This window comes from Eriocheir sinensis, chromosome 41 (assembly GCF_024679095.1).
Source record: "Eriocheir sinensis breed Jianghai 21 chromosome 41, ASM2467909v1, whole genome shotgun sequence".
In the NCBI taxonomy this organism is placed as follows: domain Eukaryota; kingdom Metazoa; phylum Arthropoda; class Malacostraca; order Decapoda; family Varunidae; genus Eriocheir; species Eriocheir sinensis.
This window is the reverse complement of record NC_066549.1, coordinates 8659214-8674436: the sequence shown is the minus strand read 5'-3', so window position 1 is coordinate 8674436 and position 15223 is coordinate 8659214. Positions and strand designations below refer to the sequence as shown.

General features: G+C 44.3%; 1 protein-coding gene across 1 annotated transcript in view; it reads left to right on the top strand.

Moving 5' to 3' along the window:
* Positions 1-15223, top strand: part of LOC127009618 (hemicentin-1-like) — a 142436-nt gene that overhangs the window by 10358 nt on the left and 116855 nt on the right. The window contains exon 2 of the mRNA XM_050882848.1: positions 10166-10374. The gene's annotated coding sequence lies outside the window, so the exon portion shown is untranslated. The remainder of the gene's footprint in view (positions 1-10165; positions 10375-15223) is intronic.

Genomic DNA, 15223 nt, shown 5'->3' with positions numbered 1-15223 from the left:
CCCAATCCTTTGCTTAAGTCTCCCACGCATAACTAATAAATCAACTTCTCCGGTGACAAATCATGGGTAATGTGACTCCTCCGTCCCTTTGTTACCTGGCGATGAAAGATTACCACCACACACCCTTTCCTCGCTCCTCCTCCTCCTCCTCCTCCTCCTCCCTATCTTCCTTTCCAACGCATATGTTCGTACCTTCAACTCCCTCTTCGTTTCAGAGTCTCACATTTTTTTTTCCTGGACTCTTTACGTAATGTTATTGTATTCTTTTGCCTGGTGTGTCCTGCTGTATTTGTGGTACGTCTTTTCTAAATACTTTGCTTCGGGGAGTTTTTTCTTAATATTCCTTATTTTTTTCTTCCTCTGCTATGGTCATTTCGTATATATATTTTTTTAAGTTGTTGTTGTTGTTGTTGTTGTTGTCGTTTCTTCTAGTTATTCTTGTTTTTTTTTGCTATCCTCTTCGACTTTTTTATTATTTTAATCAAGGGTAGAGTGAGAAGATGAAGTGGATAATTCTTTTCTTTACGTCGGACCAAGCGGCTCCATTATGTTTGGTAATATATATTTCCTCCCCGTTTGTAATTACTATACAATATATCTTGGCATCTTGGGCATGGTAGGATAGTCACTTTCCATTAGGCAGCAACTTTCCCTTTTAACGAAGCTAAGATAAATGCAGAGTTGTTTTCAGTGCAAAGCAGAATTCTACCGATGTTTTTAATTTCTGCTTCACGACGACGAGCGCCAACTATGATTACCTTTAGTGGATGGAGGTTTTTATTTTGACTTTAACAGAACTAATTAGTTAATCTCTCTCTCTCTCTCTCTCTCTCTCTCTCTCTCTCTCTCTCTCTCTCTCTCTCTCTCTCTCTCTCTCTCTCTCTCTCTCTCTCTCTCTCTCTCTCTCTCTCTCTCTCTCTCTCTCTCTCTCTCTCTCTCTCTCTTCTTATACACACAAAAAATGGAGTTTTTCGAGTGACAGATTTATGAAGATAAAAACAGACCACTCGCAAATACTGGAGACGATGAACCAGGAAGAAGAAGAAGAAGAAGAAGAAGAAGAAGAAGAAGAAGAAGAAGAAGAAGAAGAAGAAGAAGAAGAAGAAGAAGAAGAAGAAGAAGAAGAAGAAGAAGAAGAAGAAGAAGAAGAAGAAGAAGAAGAAGAAGAAGAAGAAGAAGAAGAAGAAGAAGAAGAAGAAGAAGAAAAAGAAAAAGAAAAAAAGAAGAAAGATAGAAAAAAGAAAAAAAAAGAAAAGAAAAAAAGAAAAAGAAAAAAAAAAGATAAAAAGATAGAAAGAGAAAAAAAAGAAGAGAAAAAAAAGAAGAAAAAAGAAGAAAAAAAAGAAGAAAAAGAAGAAATAAGAATAAAAAAGGAGAGCGACAACAACGACAAAGAAACAACAACAACAACAACAACAACAACAACAACAACAAATATCATTAATAACACCAACAACGCAACGAGACGAAGAACCAGAAGCAGATCAAGAACAAGAACAAAAACGAAGAAAACACCGAGAAAGAGAGAACTCCTGTTATTATAGTTAAAACGAGAATTAAACAATAAATACGAACACATTTGAAAGAAGAAACCATGAATGCAGCAACAAGACATGCCTGACACGCCTTCCTCAACCACCACGGAGAGAGAAAGAAAGAGAGAGTTGAGAAGTTAGAAGGGCAAAAAACGGGCGCTCTCCTCCCCTCCTCCGCACCCCCCAACCCTGCAGCCCTCTCGTAATGATACAGCGTCAGCGAAACTGGAATCGACAAGTTGGAAAAAAATGGCAGAAAAATGGGTCGTTTCTTTTTCCTTTCGTTAGATCAAGGTGGGAGAGGGTGCGGAGATTGGGCAAGGGTCGACGGGAGGGGAGGAGCGGATGGATGTCATGGTGAGAGATGGACGCAGCGTGAGGAGATGTAGGGATGAGATGGGGGGAGGCTTGGCAGGACCTGTGGGGCTACGCAAGGGAGGGAGGGGAGAAAGGAAGGAGGGAGGGATAGCTACCCGGCTGGTTGTAAAGAGAAGGGGTCGATTGGTTGATCTGATTTATGAAGACAATGGTTCTGAGAAAGGCAGTGTTCCACAAGCACACACACACATACACACACACACACACACACACACACAAGCACAGTTTAACACCAGACAGACAGACTGACTGACGCCTCGAAAATTTCATATTACTCCGAAATACCTGCTACACCGCTCTTCACGTAGTCTAGACGAGGTGTTTAAGACGTAAAGCAAAATTCAGGGAACAGACAAAGGGTAAATAAATATCTGAGTGCAAATAAGATTGATTTAGGTTCAGGGAAGAAATCGGTAAACAACTGGTGCACGAATGTGGTTATGAATAAGTGGAATAAAGTGTGCAGATAACTAGGTGATGAAAATACAATTGAAGGCTTTGAATGAGGGTTAAATACATTCATGGATGGGGTTGAGTGACTGTGATTATCTCTCTTAGAGGAGGTACCATGTGTAGAGCGTCTGGCCTCTTGTAATCTCCTTGTTCCCTCTTTAATATTTGTGTATACAGTACCTAATCATGTCTCCACAACGTTATGTCTATTTTTTTATGACTGTATGAGTTTTATAGGTTTTTCCGTTTACCTGGGATAAATGTGTGAGTGGGGCATCCAGAACAGTACTGTTTGCATTCCGATACTTTTCCGGGTTACAATTTGTCGACTAGCTCCTCAAGGCAGGAGGAGAGCATAGAACGGATTTAAACGGATTTAATTCTGACCGTAGCCCTGATTCATTGTTTGGCTCTCTAGCCACAACGGCACGCAGGCAGAGGAGCTTTCACTAATATACAGGTTTAGGTAAACTTTGTTCTATGTTTTGACAGCATTGTCTCAAGTGCCTTGTGATGAGCGGTTTGCCACAAGCAATAAAAAACAAACTTTGCATCTCCGCACATGCAAGTGCAAGAAACTGCAAAATTCATGCATGGCGTTACCTAAAACAACAATCTGCTTCAGATTTATAATGCAGATGACATTTCAGAGAAATCCTTACCAACTCCAAGTGAACATGAGAAATACAACGCGAAACTGAATGGCTGACATGTCAATGCTACAAGCGCAACGGCTTCCTCTGGGGTTTCATAACAACTAATTCACCGCCCGTCAAGCCAATGTGTCATGTCTGTGTGGCGGCTTCCCCCGCCATCAGCCACGGACCCACTACGTATCCAAGTTTCTGATGTGCTGTTGTCTTTGGCGAAGACACACGCGCATGTAAAGACAAACTTATCAGGAACTTCCTCATGCATGTTGGGATGCTTGAACACACGCCCCTATTAGCGCGCGCCCGCATACACACACACACATACACACACACACACACACACACACACACACACACACACACACACACACGTTATACACTAAAAAAAATAAACACCGTTCATGACCCTCGTCCACCTCATATTACAATATCTAGTGCAAAAGGTATCATTTATATATTTTCTCTAATCGATTATTGTTTATTGTCCGTATTTACAGCGACGGTGTTAGGTCGTGGATGAATAACTAATCCTGTCTAAAACAAGAAAAAATATTGGCCTTTAAAACAGGATGAGGTAGCTCTCCTTTGACGTGATTTTTATTGGAAGGTTAATTCCGAACGTGAAATACCTTTTTTTGCAGACAATTAGTGTATCATATTGCACAAGAAAATAGCTGAAGATATTTATTTCGCTTATAACATAACAAAGCCGTGCGCACATTTTGGCCTCGCTGGCAGCCCACCGCCTCGTCTTCAAAGGCCTGCCATCTCTTGTTACTTTGTTACTTTTCCGATAGCTGCGTGCTGCTGGTCAAAGGAAGAAAAAGAGGACCCATTATCACTATGGGTCTCCAGCGGTATTATTGTTCCTGTGACACTGTAAGAAAAGTGGGGTTTTATCATGGGAGGGTTCCGTGTGTGTGTGTGTGTGTGTGTGTGTGTGTGTGTGTGTGTGAGCGTCTTGGTGTACAGGTCACAGCCGGGGCGTGAGGGTGGTTGGAACAGTGATGGCTTCGCTGTGGGAGTGAGAACGTAATTTATTAAAGTTGATTATAGGAGTGGGAGTATATAGCTTACCATCATTTAAAGAGAGGGACGCAATAGCAACTGTGGTGGATTGTGAAATCCTTTGCTAATGTTATGTTAAAAAATTACATATTGCATTGACATATGTTGCATGGCAAGTAAGGTAATTAACTCCTGTTCCCCACCACTCCAGGATTGTCATGAACACCTGCTACCTATCACCTGTGTCAGCGGTATGTACCTGTAGAAAAAAGATAATAAATTACAACTATTAATAACCTGTAGGGTCTTGACTTCTTGGTAAAAATAATAACACTGGTAAATTAAATTATTAACATTTTGTAAAATATTAACTAAGCAAAAGTCAAGTGTAGCCTGAAAACATTGTGGCTTCAGTTCATCGAAGATATCAAGCCTTATTTCCAGTCTTCTTGGCAGTCACTCTACTAAGCCCGGCAGCAGAGAAGGCCAGTGGGTGCTGGGGGGGCGGGGGTGAGGAGGGCGCCACGGCCTCCAATGTGTCGGATTTGGTGGCTTCCGAGGGAGTTTCACGGGACATTGATCCATCGCCTGAGGGTGAAGGAGGAGGAGGAGGAGGAGGGGAGAGAGAGAGAGAGAGAGAGAGAGAGAGAGAGAGAGAGAGAGAGAGAGAGAGAGAGAGAGAGAGAGAGAGAGAGAGAGAGAGAGAGAGAGAGAGAGAGAGAGAGAGAGAGAGAGAGAGAGAGAGAGAGAGAGAGAGAGACAGACAGACAGACAGAGACAGAGAGAGAGAACAATGAGTGCCGTGCGCCGATAAAACTAAATAAGACGAGAGAAAAGTGTACATTAATCTCTGGGCGGTGCTCCGTGAATGGCTGAGAGGAGCAGGGGAAGGGGAGAGGGGAGAGAAGGGGCAGAGGGGGAAGGGCGGAGGAGGGGGGGGCTCTGAGAATTATAGTTAGGGGAGGGACGTTTGCTCCAGTTCCTCTTTTCACTCGTAATTAATACACAGGTGGCGGTTCCGGTCCATAGCAATTATTTTAGAACCGCTGCATAATTATTTTGTACCGCCGTGTTGATGTGTCAAATGTGCGTGTGTGTGTGTGTGTGTGTGTGTGTGTGTGTGTGTGTGTGTGTGTGTGTGTGATAAGGTATTTAGGGGGGTGCATAGGTGTTGAGAGAGAGAGAGAGAGAGAGAGAGAGAGAGAGAGAGAGAGAGAGAGAGAGAGAGAGAGAGAGAGAGAGAGAGAGAGAGAGAGAGAGAGAGAGAGAGAGAGAGAGAGAGAGAGAGAGACAGAGACAGAGAGAGAGATTTGTTAGGTTGCTGAGGCTCATTCCGGCACAGAGTCGTTCATCGGCCGACACGCGTCCATCCCTCACACGCGGGGGCCATCACTGTCTGGCCGGCCTGTTATCACTCATCCCCGGAGAGCCAGGCAATCCGGCGTGCTTTCTGTTGCGTTGGTTTTTACACTGTGATGGAGCGCGTTAGTTATGTTCCATCACAGTTTGTTGCTAAATTCGCCTAATAATCGTACGTCAATCTGAGCAACGTGCACGAAGCCTCTGCTCTCACAGGTAAACGTGTGAGTAAAGTTTTATGAAAGTGGCTTTGGCTGGATATGAAAATAGGATGAATGCTATATCAGAGGGGCATGATAGACATAGGTGGCTGAATGGATAGCGTGACGGCGCCGCGCTCAGGACGACGCGAGTTCAATCCCCGCCCGGTTTTATGAAAGTGGCTTTGGCTGGATATGAAAATAGGATGAATGCTGTGTCAGAGGGGCATGATAGACATAGGTCACCAACTTCAGCCTGAAACAGAATTATAGCCCGTTTTTTTTCGACAATTTCGGCTCACAACAAATAGTTTCAAAGGCCACGAAGGAGATTAGTCAGATTCTCATGTGTGTGTTTCGTAGTCTTGTGAGGCATGTGAGAAGGGAGGATAGGATTTCATACGAGGTGATGAGAATGTGTGGGATGGAGGACGTGTTGAGTGTGCTGAGTAGCCAAAGGTTAAGAGGTCAAGAGGAGGGAGGAGGGCCGTGTACTCATAAGAGCTGCGGAGGTAGAGGTAGAAGGGAGGAGACCAGCTGGAAGACCGAAGAAGACTTGGAGACTGTATAGAGAACGACGTGAGAAGGATGGATATCATGAAGGAATGACTATACGACCGTCAAGACTGGGTGAAACTCATGATCCCTCCAACTCAATATGGTAGGTATATTTGCAACTGTCCTGGGGAAGAAGAAGAAGAAAAAAAAAAAAAGAAGAAGAAGAAGAAGAAGAAGGAAAAAAAAGAACAAGAAGGAAAACAAAGAAACAAAGGAAAAAAGAAAAAAAGAACTTCGTCAATCCATGGTTCATAAAACTATCCATGGAAATACCCACAACCACTATGAAAGCCTTATCTAATGTGGGTGGGTGAGCCTCGAAACGTTTGAGAATATGCGCCAGAGATAGAACAATAAGGACGAGCATTTATTTTACAACAAATCAGACAGCTCAAGGCCAACAGTGTGTAGAAAAAAAGAAAAAAAAGCCCGCCGCCACACCTGGGATTTTTCAGTCACCGCCGAGTGGCCTATGGCTACCCACATGCTGTCCTGAAGACCAACTATCAACCCAGACTCTTGATTCTCGCTCTAAAGAGAGGCTCAAAGATGAACTCCGGGAGCAGCATGAGCCAAGCAAGATTGCGCCACTATAATATTGCCTGCGTCATAACGGCCCCATCAAGTAAACCTACCGGCGCTGTAGGGCGAAACGTAAAAAAAAGATTAAGAGGGACTGCTAATGATGACCACGATGGAGGCATTGGTGTAGACCGAAATGTGGAGGGACGAGCGTAGGGGCGTGGAAGGAGCGCCCCCCCCCCCCTCCCCCGGCACACCCTGCTTCAAGTGGCCGCCATCCCGAGATCAGCTGACGCGGCCGAGGCTTTGTTGTTGTTGACCGCGGCCGGGGTCAGTGTACCGTCGCCACCCTCGCCGCCACTAGGACACCGTCGCCGCCGCCGCCGCTCAGTTACCTCCATAAAGTAGTCTGCGAGCCTCCCGCCGCTCAGACACAAGCCATAACGAGGCCAATCAAGGAGAGAGTCGCTCCAGAAATTAAGTCTAAATTCATTTTTGCCGGAGTCCCGCTTTTGTGTTTGTTCACTCGGCCGAGAAATGTGGTACGGAGGAGGATGGAGGAGGAGGACTTGATCAGAGGCTCCTGCCAAAATTCTCTCTCTCTCTCTCTCTCTCTCTCTCTCTCTCTCTCTCTCTCTCTCTCTCTCTCTCTCTCTCTCTCTCTCTCTCTCTCTCTCTCTCTCTCTCTCTCTCTCTCTCTCTCTCTCTCTCTCTCTCTCTCTCTCTCTCTCTCTCTCTCTCTCTCTCTCTCTCTCTCTCTCTCTCTCTCTCTCTCTCTCTCTCATACATACATACACACATACACACACACACACACACACACGCATCAGTACTATTCTCTCCGTTTCGTATTTTCATTGTCGAGTCACCTCAAGAGAGTAGGCTGTTACGTCCCAAGGTTGTTCCGTGAAATGCATCCTCCTCTATTTTCTCGTATATTTTTCTTGCCACATTTCATATTCCGGATCCTCTTCCCCGCACACGAGGCTCAGTTTCGTCTTGCAGTCGCCTTTCATTCCATTTCTCGTCAAATTAAGGCTTTCACCCAATTTTTCTCGTTCTCATGCGCTGCTTTTCATCTAATTTCCCGGCGAGTTAATAGATTCCCATTTCGTGTCTATGTATATTTTTCGTTTATCGAGTGCAAAGTTTCGCAACCACCACGCCGCGCACGTCACGTCTTCACGGCTGCTGGAGCACAACAGGAAAAGTCTTTATTCAGGAAGGTTTATGTGGCTGTTTCGTATATGACGGGAGGAGCTGCTGGAGCCTGGTGGCTTTGTATCCATCACTGTGGTGCTGGAGTTTTGTGTGGGCCTCAGGCGGCGGCGGGTGTTGTGGCGGAGAGGCGGGAACGGAGTCTTCAGGAACAAATTTCATGGCAGAGAGGCGAAAGAGGGAGAGAGAAAGGGAGACTGTATGTCAAACTTTTTTTTCCTTTTGCTTGACAAGTATAACTCCATAGCTCTTATTCGTGGTTCTGAGACGGAGACGAGTTTTGCCTTTGTCTTAAAAATCACACCCACACCCACCCACCCACCCACCCACACACACACACACACACACACACACAGAAGTGCAGTGCAGTGGCAAACATACTCGCTCACAACTTAGAGGTCCAGGGTTCGATTCCCGGACGAAGTGGAAACGAATGGGCAGTCTCCTTCAATCCGTGCCCCTGCCACCCAGCAGTAAATGATTCCGGTATCAGTCGAGGGTTGTGTCCTTCCCGGGTGCGTGTGGGTGTGATGTGAGACTCCAGTCGTACCCAAATATCCGTCACTGGAGCGCCAAAGATCATTCGGGGAGGGTACTGGTTGGCGATCGCGAGTCCAGCACGTGATCAGACGGTGACTTGCACAGCATACTCACAAACACTATGGAACAGACACAAAACAATGATAATATCTTAACCAAGACTCTTATCAAGGTTGCAGTAAAGATATGTGTTTTGTGTGGAATGGTTGAGTTGCTTGCCTGTAACATTATTGACGCAAAAAAACGTACACCTCACACCCTCAGCCGCGTTGACGTAATGGAGAGTCTGCGGGTTGAGGAGGAGATGACAAAAAAGATGTGTCAGCCCGTCAGCCCCGGCCACCAGCGCGCTCCTCCGCAGCAACGCTCGGCTCTTGGGAATGATGGACGCGACCTTTTTGCCATCCGCGAACCCTCGGAAAAAAACCATCTTCATTTAGCAGATCAAGGAGAAAATTAACCCTACTAGGTCCTGCCTTTCAAGGAGGCTGACACGACCAGACGTGTTCCTCCTCTCCACAGACTCAATTTACTATACTTCCGTCCTCCTCCGTGCCAGAGTTGAACCAGAGTTCTACAAACTATTTGAAATTGCTCATTTAAAAAATCCGAGTTAAAAAATATTGCCACTATATACATTTCTTTCACTCATACATACGCTTGATCATAGTATGTTGAAAAAATTACCAGTTTTCGAACGAACCTAATCTGCCTACCTTACGTAGCCTTTCGGGGAACATTAATAACTTATCTCCGCAAAATTATTAACCTATGACTGATAAATTAGTGCCTTGCCATCCCTAAATTGGTAACCTAAGCCCACCAAATTATCAGCGAGGCCCAGAGGGTGTAACGGTTTGGTGCGGCGCTTCCCGGCCCGCGGGGAGGGTCATGGCAGCGCCGCCACTGCACATACTTCATAGCTTCGTTCTTCATAGTCTTCATAGGAAAAAAACATTGTTAACATTCTACTAACGTAATTCAGTTAGGGTTGAGTGTTTCTTCAACCCATTTCAGGAGTAGGATTTCAAGAAAATAGTTTGAGTTAGGAGATTTCGGGTAGAACAATGAACAATTTTGAACCAAGCATTGAATTAAAAATAGAATATTGTGGCACTACAATGATAAATGTTTTTGTTTGAGACCATGCAGGAGTCTGATCTTGCTGGCTTAGTTACCGGCACGGACGCGTCACGGTGGCACCTTATCAAAAGATTAAATAGAATTACAGGTACGTTAATAATAATAATAATAATAATAATAATAATAATAATAATAATAATAATAATAATAATAATAATAATAATAATAATAATAATAATAATAATAATAATAATAATAATAATAATAATAATAATAATAATAATAATAATAATAATAATAAATATAATAATAATTATAATAAAAATAATGATAACAAAAATAACTATAATGATAATAATAATAATAGAGGAGCAACACCTTGACGTTGTGAACAGGCTTGCGTGCAGTAAAACTACCAGGAGTGGCCGGACAAGTGTGCTCCCCCTCACAAGGCTGAGCCAGGCGTGTGAGGGACTGGCTGCCATCCGGCTGTTTTTTTTCTTTTTTTTTATCGTAGCCGTTAAGTAACTTTTACAAGTACGTTTTCTTCTTTTTGTAATCCAGTATATATATATATTTTTTTTAATTCGATCAAGAATTATTTAAGATAATATAATTTGTTAACTTGGGTGTTTATAGTGAAACTTTGTCTTCACAGCCACGGTTTGACCCAAGTGTCATGAGATGACTTTGGCAAGCTGGTCGGCCTCTCACGGCGCGGCGTGACCGCCTGAACCAGCCCTGAGCCCTCCAATGTAACTCAGCCGCCCGTCAGCCATCGCCAGCACTGCTTCCTCTGCCACGTCCCTCTCGAGCGCCTCTACCCACATGACTACGACTGTACCATATGCGCACCACACGAAGAGGGTAAGTGTACATCATCCGGCTTTATTTTCTTCGAAGGGAGGGAGGGAGGTAGACCGTTAAGGTCTATCTGCTGTGTACCGTGGTCTATTTGTAGAACGCAAAATTACTAAAGCCAACGTCCATTAACTGTATCATGATCTTACCTTATTAACTCCAGTCCTCGGCTGACGTGAACTTGGGCCGCATTATTGTCCGCGTCCAGCCTCATAATTATCCGTGTCATCCCTCGGCCGTCACAGTTAAAATTTAATCGTTTCCTGTTTCTCGACACAAATGGCGGAACTCAATTTACTAATTAAGATGAAGAAGCATGTGCATGTGTGTGTGTTTATATATATATATATATATATATATATATATATATATATATATATATATATATATATATATATATATATATATATATATATATATATATATACACTCACACACACACACACACACGCATGCCTCGCTTGAAACAGTTAATGAAAATTACTGAAGAGCAGAAGAAAGAGGAAAGCCTTTAGATATAATCACACGTTCTAACACATTGAACAGCGAGATAGTGTGTGCTTCGAAGGGGATGCGAGATGGCGTTGTAGTTTTCGTTAATGTTAACAGAAGGCGGCCTGTGGTGCCACGCTGTGAAATGACAGTAAATCACGTTGTACTATTATGTGCCACAGACAAGAATTTTTTTTATGTGCAGTTGCTTTTATTTTAAGTTTTTCTCGATAAAACAAGAGAGTTTAATAAAACTGAGAAGTATTTGTTGCAATAATGGAATTTTGCTGTTTTTTTATGTCGGGATGTTTGTTTGCGTGCATGTGTCCGTGTTTGTTTACAAACTCGCTTACTTGGTGTAGAAGAGTTACTGTGTGCCTTGCAGCCCACTCCTCTGCCTCTGAGGCCAAGGACCTCAGCTGGAGGGGAAAGGGAGAACCAAAACTCTCGAAACCTTATCCGCATTTAAAGCTGGCAGGTTCTTTTGTCTTAAATGTATTTTAATCTGGCTGAGTGTATCCAAGAGGAGTCAAAAACGTGAGTACAGAAACACATCTAGTAAATCGATTGCATTTTTTTTTTTTCAAAAATAGATGGTCTTTTTGGTTATTTTTTTCTGATTTAATTTTAAGTAAAAGTCATTGCCCTCGTGCGAGGATAATTGCTGTCCGGCGCAGGGATGGCAAGTGCTGTGTTTGGGGCGGCGGCGGCTGGTCCAGGAAAGTGTTGTGCACCTGCGATAACAGCCGAGCACCTGCACCTTTCCCTCCCCTGCAGTAAGAATAACCCGCTGGTGGCGGCCGAGGGGGCGGGTGAGAGAGAGAGAGAGAGAGAGAGAGAGAGAGAGAGAGAGAGAGAGAGAGAGAGAGAGAGAGAGAGAGAGAGAGAGAGAGAGAGAGAGAGAGAGAGAGAGAGAGAGAGAGAGAGAGAGAGGAGAAAGAAAGAAAGAAAGAAAGAAAGAAAGAAAGAAAGAAAGAAAGAAAAATAAAGAAAGAAAGAAAGAAAGAAAGAAAGAAAAAGAAAGAGAGAGAGAGAGAGAGAGAAAAAAAAAAAGAGAGAGAGAGAGAAAAGAGAGAGAGAGAGAAAAAAAATGTGTGAAAGAGAAAGGGAAATTACCGTACATACATACAGACAGACATAAACAGAGAGGAGTAATCAAGTAGGATATCCAAGTTTAGTGTTATGAGCGAACTTCCCGATGACCTCAGGCCTAGTATGAGGGATACATGTGTATCATCATGTGTAGCGGGCCTTCCCCCCCCCCCCACACACACACACACACACACACGCATACCCACGCACGCACGCACGCACACAGACACACACGTAAACACACACACACACACACACACACACACACACACACACACACACACACACACACACACACACACACAGCTTCCAATAAATTCCTGCTCCACCTCCCTCAAGAGATATTAATTTTAAAACAAACGCGACACTAAACGAATTACCTTGGAGGAAACCTGCACAGTGAGCATTACTTCTTAGACGACGCCTTCGTGCCTCTCCTCCTCCCACTCTGTTCACAACCCCACTCACAGGTTTTTAGGTTGAAATATAAAGCCATGTATTTTTTTCTTAATAGTATTTTCAGACTTGTATGATAGTCCGTTTTAATTATCTACTTTTTGTAAATATAGAGAAATTGTATCCTAATATATAGGAGCGCAAGTATGTATTTTTTTCTGTAAACGTAGATGATTTATTCTATTTGAGTAATTGGAAAGAAATGGTACGATACGAGACGATGGAGTTTTCGATTATTATCTGCCGCTCACTTGACATGAAAGACTTTCCCCGCGGCTCATCAGACGTCGGATGAGGGTTTCCTATGATGTCGCTCTTCGGGCTGAGTTTTATCGAGACCAACCTTGGCGGGAGGTCTTTTATCGTGTCCCCTTAAATGTTGGGTTCCCTTGCTCGCAGCAGTCCCGCCGAACAAAGCCTGCGAGGAGGTCAGGTCACCTTTTATAGTCTTGGCTGTCCTTACTAATGTTTGCCTTGGCAGACTTGTGAAGCGGCGCGACAAAGGCGGCCACTGTGTGAGCGTCGAAGAAAGATATTTGGTGAGAAAGTCTCGTGTGGAAAGTTACCATGCGGAAAGGCGAGCAGAGGCGACGAGGAGAAGAGGTAAGAAATGGTGGAGGTAACGGGGGCAGGGCGGGGAGGGCCGCTTTTAATGATATGGCTCGAGAGGAGGTCAAGGCGGAGCCGCCTCCGCGAGGAGCACCAGGCAGAAAATAAGAACGTGGTGGCAGGGTTGTCAGGGTGACGCGACGCTCTTTTGATTTGATGCTTCCGATAGGAAGATAAATGAAGTAGACCTAATTCCAAATAACAAATAGATAACCCTTTCTGGTGTGTGTGTGTGTGTGTGTGTGTGTGTGTGTGTGTGTGTGTGTGTGTGTGTGTGTGTGTGTGTGTGTGTGTGCGCGCGCGTGTGTGTGTGTGTGTGTGTGTTTGTCGGTGTCGGTGTGCTCGTGCGCGCGCGAGCGCATTGTATGTTATTTATTCAGCCAGGCTTTCCATCAACTTTTTTTTTGTTTACTTATTAATGAGGGTTATATGGAATATTTAATATAATTCAAAACTAAAACCATCAAATGGGGCGCGTGAAAGCTACGAAGAGAGTAAGGTATCCCGTGAGTGGCAGCTCGAGTTCAATTACTTCCTCCGTGGATCGGATGCTCGAGCTTCTGTGAACGATATCCGGTGTTTGTTTGTTATCCGAAACAAAGTATTACTATGTGTAATTTACAAAAAAAGATGTAAGAGTTCGGGAACACGTGACCTCTCGGTAAAAATTACATCTTTGTGATCCTTTACATGCACGCGCCACCCATGCCGGTCTCTGACTGCTCCTGAAAATAACAAATAACCCTCGCGGGGGTGATGCACTACAACTGGTGGCCCGTGTCTCAGAGTAAGGCCTTGCTGAGCTATATACAGCCCTGCATGTAATTGTTTGTTGGCTGTATCTACATCACAAAGTGACCAAGCCATGTTAGATTACAGAATTGTATGACAGGTATAATAGTTGAAGAAATATAGTTGAATTCAGTGCCATATAGACTTTTGTTGTTTAGAAGGTCTGAGGTAAATTTGCATCAGTATTGTATGCAAGATACGCCTCCGTGGTCTACTACTACTCCTGGGACCCGGGTTCGTATCCCGGCCCGGGTAGTCGGCGTGCAACCTCCCCTTCGGGCTGGTTGATATTTTTTTTTTTTTTTACGTTGTTGCCTATTACGCCGGTAGGCATCTTCCCGGTGGGGCCTGATGGTCGGCCCAAGGCTTCTTCCAGGTGGGGCCTGATGGTCGGCCCAGCCCGTTCTGGCGCAGGCGAGTGTTTATAGTGGCGCCATCTTGCATTGGCTCATGCTGCCTCCCGGAACTCGTACTTGATTCGCTTGGACGGCTTCCTCTAGAGTCCGGGTTGATGGGTGGTCTTCAGGACAGCATGTGGGTAGTTTTAAGCCACTCGGCGGTGACTGAAAAATCCGAGTGGTAGCGTGAGGATTCGAACCCGCGTCGTCCATCACGCGGCGAATGTGGGTCCAGTACGCTATCACTTCGGCCACCGCCTAGCCTATCTGGGGAAACCAGGACCCGTATCCACAAAACTCCCATAAGCTTATGTTTTTGTCAAAAGCAACCATAAGTCGGCCAAGTCAGCCATAAGTGCTATGGTTTTGACATAAAATTGACCATAGGCTTATGGCAGGTGGGAGCACCCATATCGATCCCGGGGTAACTGGTTCTTACCTACCCAAGGCTCAAAGGACCAGCGTATCGGATATGAGCACCGCAGCCACGCGCAGCTATGGCGTATGGTGCTTTGTTTAATGTATCAATTAATGTACATCACAGCTGAAGGAAGAAGCTAATACACTTTCTGGCTGTGCCATTTCGAAAGATGTATTACCGGGGTTCAGATCAGTCGGCTTACATGTCATCCATTGCTCCGTTATTTCTCTTTTTTATGTGTAATCAAGTAAAACCTTTTACTTCCAATCCCATTTCCATTTCCATTAACATTTCAAAACACGGATTCTAATTTTACGACCTACCGCCCTCTTTCTACAGCAAAGGAGGCAGCCCAAGGATGAAACATAAATAAAAAGATATAAAGGTCTCGTTGTAATGCCGCTCCACTAACACGGTAATTTCAAACCTGCCAACATTTTACGTAAGGTTTGACTAAACTCTTATGCCGTCAACATGTGTTTATATTCTTTAGTGTAACGCAAACAAAGCCTTAAACTCTAAACTTCAAGACCAACTTTATCTCACTGTGGACAACCTTATATTTCACGCCGTGGTAATCATCGAGATATTGGAG